This window comes from Hemiscyllium ocellatum, chromosome 17, assembly GCF_020745735.1.
Source record: "Hemiscyllium ocellatum isolate sHemOce1 chromosome 17, sHemOce1.pat.X.cur, whole genome shotgun sequence".
Classification (NCBI taxonomy): Eukaryota; Metazoa; Chordata; class Chondrichthyes; order Orectolobiformes; family Hemiscylliidae; genus Hemiscyllium; species Hemiscyllium ocellatum.
In genome coordinates this window covers 84,260,673-84,265,467 of record NC_083417.1, presented here as the reverse complement: position 1 = coordinate 84,265,467, position 4,795 = coordinate 84,260,673, and the positions used below count along the sequence as shown (strand labels likewise).

Here is a 4,795-nt window from a genome sequence, read left to right as displayed (position 1 = left end):
GCATCCAGTGTGTGCATAACGTTTTGGAGCTTGATTCTCACAACTTGTGTTTATCTGTGCCTTGTTCATAGCCTTCATCAATAGCGAGAGCAACGGGCGAGGAAGAGAGCAATGTGTACGTCTTTCCGTACTTATGCATGGCACCCATATCTGCAATTCTCTACTGTGCATTTATAGCCAGTTCTCGGTGCCCCTACACCCACGCCCTGCCCCTTTTGAAATATTTCCACTATTTTGTGCTGTCTCTCTGTACTCTTCTCACCAAGATGAATCACTTCTACTCAACATGCTCCAGATTTGATTTGACAAAACAGTCATTAAGAATCCCATTACATAAACACGCCCTTCACATCTCTTGTTATTTGTTTTTCCTGGATCTCTTTCATACGATAAAAGGTCCCAGCTGCTCGACTTGAAAAAGAAAATCGCGTTGCTTTTCATTATCCCAATGTGATCTACGTTTCAATGCAGTTTAGGCAACTGACTCAAATTATTCTTTGAGATTTTATAGCGTCGATGCATATAAATTGACCATTGGAGTTCCAATTTCAATAAGACAGGTGTCAACATACAAAAATAGCAACATTGAAAACAGCGACGAGAGTGGGATTCGAACCCACGCGTGCAGAGCACAATGGATTAGCAGTCCATCGCCTTAACCTCTCGGCCACCTCGTCACATATGCTAGCATTTGTATGAACTTTTCAATAAGTGAATTGCGTAAATTATGCAGAACAGCAGATATTTCTCCCTGGTCTGGTGAAATGCTAAGTAGCACAGTACGGTCCGAAGACTATGGTCTGACATCTGAGTTGTGGGGCAACGGCATTCCCACTGTGACACTCTGCTCACAGTGATCTGAACAAAAATGAAGAATAGATTATGTAACAAAGTCTGTTGAATTCTGTGAATATTTGAAGTCAACGGAATGAAGAACCCGAAAAAGCAGGAGGTGTTCTTTCAAGAAACAGTTGGATAGAGCTCATAAGGGTAGTGTAATCAAGTGTTGTGCGGATAAGGCAGGAACAGGATACTAATTGAGAATGATCATCCATAATCATAATGAATGGTAGTGCTGGCTGGAAGGGCAGAATGGCCTACTCCTGCACCTATTGTCTATTGTCGATTAAATTGCCTGTGCGGAATTGTTTTCCAGACTGGAGGAGAGTGCATAGTGCTCAATGTCATTATTCGGAACACCTTTCTTCGGCTCAGATATTTTTGACACACACCTGTGTACACAACAGACAATTTCACAATCCTAAATGAGGCTAAACTGACAATTGAATTCAACAATGCAAAAACCTTGATCTGTGTCATTTTCCTGGGACATGCTACAACAAGTCACTGTATGATCACAGCAACACAGTGAGGAAGTGTCAGAAGGAAAATGAGTGCAGTACCAGAGAGAATGCTGGGAGCAGCAGTTGACACACGGGGAAGTTCATTTCCCACAACAGGAACACTTCCCAAACAACGGACTGTGGTGGAAGAATTCAGAGGGTGTTTACACTTTCGAATTTGATGCCAGAGTCACAATGGAGATCTGTCATTGAATCTATTAAAGATGAAAATTTTAAGATTTCAACAGATAAAAAACAAAATAAAATGTACATTGGTTAGTGAAGGCAAATGTTGACATTGTATATTTCAACAACGTACCCATCTTTGCAATGAGTAGCTCACCACTTTCCTCACTCAGGTACAGAACCACTGGTGAAGATGATCGTTACAAGCCATGGAATCAGAGAAACTCAGTTTCCCAAACGTTAAGGTACAACCAGGAACGTGGAGGTAAGCATTAATGTGTTGCTCCTGTGCTGCAGGTGGGCAGTGCACAGTATCTCTGTGCCAATATAATGGGCTGTGCTCTCTCGAAGTTTTAAATTTGAGCCTCACCTGGAGCAGCTTCAATTCTTTATTGTCTTGAGGGTAGGGATGGAAGGTGATATTGAGCAAAGCCAAGTTTATGGGAAAATAGCCGTGTTTGTGGATTGGCAAACGTCCTTTTCTGGATAATGACTCCTTGATCAACAAACAAGTATTTAAAACGTGAAGAGACAGGTGTGGAGAGAGAGGCAAAGTTGATTTTTCAGCAGATGAATAACGTTTGACATGTGCACTGCGTTAATCTCCGGGAAAATAGATGCTGAACTGGTTTCATGTTATGCAGTTTGTTACAAACTCACAACGGTTATTGCAATAATCAAAAGCAAAAAAACACACATAGGACCGTTTGAATTTCGTATTGAATTGAATGTTGGTTTGAGCAGATTTTATCTTCAATGGTGTGCTGCAGAGAAGTACAGCGGGTTAACAACACAAAAGGACACAATCTTCTTGGTGCATTTCTTGGGTTGAGTTAAGAATGTAGGAAATATACGTAACATCATGTGAATGTGGTCAAATCTTTAAAGTCCAAGTGACGATTCAATTCCTATCATTAGGATATAACTTCTGTCTGCAGTTATTTTAGGACATCAGCTCCATTTACAGCGTTTCACCTTGAATAATACGCCACAGCTTACCAATCCATGAACTTTTTATACTCAATCTTATTCAGTTGTACGTGTTCATGAAATGTCTTTGTGTCTGAAGTCAACCAAATTCGAATTTTTTACGCAACCACACTGAATTTCTCTCAATGAAAGACTTTCTCCTTGTATGTTTTTTCGGGTATCTTTTAAAACACTGTGAAATCAGATTCTACACTTTATTTCTGGAAAGCCGTTCACGATTTGACTAACTCTATTGAGTGGAAGAAACTCTCATCCAAACATTCACTCATGGTTTTGAAGCTCTAACTGAAGTTATTGATTCACACGAAAGAAGGAGTTTCCCCGATTTAGTCATTCAACCCTCACGTTTTATGGAAATCTCATTTGTTTACATCAAACTTGCGTGATTCAGCACCAGCATTTCCAAATCTTGTGAATAAACTCCTTCATTCTTTCTATCATCCCGTTTGCATTCTTTCTGATGTCCTTATGTCTCAGTAAACAACGTCATTGGCGTTCTAATATCTTGCTATCCAGGAAACAGAGTCTGTGCCTCTGTACATGTTTTTGGTGGAGCATGAGGACAAGGATTACACACAATGTTCCCACTGAGGGTGACCTACAGATTTCACAGTTACACTATGAACTCTTTGCTTTTTAAATTTGACGCCTGTATGTATAAACTCCAATAAGGTAAATTATTTTCTCTCCAGTTCGTGAACATCGTCTCTATGGAGACGAAAATTATCTATCACTCCCATTATTCTTCCACGTAATGTTCGAAAGGTTTATGAGGTCAACATCTCTAACTCCCCATGCCCTAAGTGAGTCTCAGCTATTTCTAAAGGCGTCTGAAGTTCAAATACTTCGTAGTGTGTCTCCAGTCATTCCAGTGCAGACTGTTTCTGGACAGCAAATGTCATCACCAAAGGCCGCCGTAGATCTGAAATCAACAGTTTTCACAGAGTAATTGTCATAGTTAATGTGCATTGTATGTCCGTGTTCTTGTTCAACTTGTTCATCATTACATGAGTCCCTGTATTGAATTCTACTGAATGATTAATTTGTGAATGGAGACATTCCCTTCACCACTCATTCGATACTCCATGGAACATTGAATAATTTTACTCATATGCTTCCAGAGGACAGTCCTGCCATTACTGGGATAAATCAGTAAACATTCCCCACGTATCCTCGAAGGCAAGGATTTCCTTCTCCAGTTTAGGGGATCATAACAGCACCGAATCCCATGTGTGCGTTCATTAAAACCAAAAGAGTTGCAGTAAGATTTTAAAACTAAGATTTTGCAATCTGCTTGCATTGGTTGTCCCCAAAATTACATTCCGCATTGTGGTATGTTTGTGGATGAAAGCACTTTCTGAATCTTGAGGAATTACATTTCAGTTTTGTCAAAAAGCTGTCATTCGCTGTTCTCTCTTTCCCTTTCAGTTTCCCGTTTAATATCCTGTATTTTCTCAATTTATCTTACATTTTCAACAATTTCAATCAATCTCGCTCCTGATTACCAATCCGCGAGAATGCCACAATTTTGTCAATTTATATGCAGTGCAGCTGTAGGGGGCGGTGGACAAGTGGAAAGGCATTGGTCACGTGAACCAAATAAAAGTAGCGGGCTGGTGGAATCTGGCCGTTCTATCGCAGTCATATTTAAAACATTTAACGTAATCTTTAGCCAAATCTTTTGGCAGAAAATAAGAAATCATAAAAGAAAAAATGCTGATGTTGAAAATCAAATAAAAACTGACATTGCTGGAAAATTTCAGGACGTCTTGCAGCATTTGTGGAGAGATGGACTCAGTGGATGTGAAACGTTAACTGTGATTCATCTCCACAGATGGTTCCTGCACACCTGTGATTTTACAGCAATTTCTGTTTTTGTTTCAGATTGGCAGATTTTGTCACAGTTCATGAGGACAGTGCTCTCGAGAATCAAACAGACAGCATGGACCTGCTTGTGTGAAATGAATGAGTAGAGAGTGTTGTACTGGAAAAACACAGCAGGTCAGGCAACATCTGAGGAGCAGGAGAATCGGCGATTTAGGTATAAGCCATTCATCAGAAATTAGGCTTGTGAGTCGGGTTGAGGGACAAAGCTGAAGGCAGATACAAACTCGCAGGCACTTCCTCTGACTGACCCCGATCACAACCCCTCCTCCCATCACCAAACCATCATCTCCCAGACCATCCACAATCACATCACCTCTGGGCATCTCCCATCCACAACCTCCAACCTCATTCTCCGTGAACCGTGCATTCCCCGATTCTACCTCCTTCCT

The 4,795-nt window shown here is 40.7% G+C and overlaps 1 non-coding gene across 1 annotated transcript; it reads right to left on the bottom strand.

Moving 5' to 3' along the window:
- Positions 1–595: 595 nt before the first annotated feature.
- Positions 596–677, bottom strand: trnas-gcu (transfer RNA serine (anticodon GCU)). Its single transcript has one exon. It is a non-coding gene; the product is annotated as a tRNA-Ser (tRNA).
- Between the last annotated feature and the right edge of the window lie 4,118 nt (positions 678–4,795).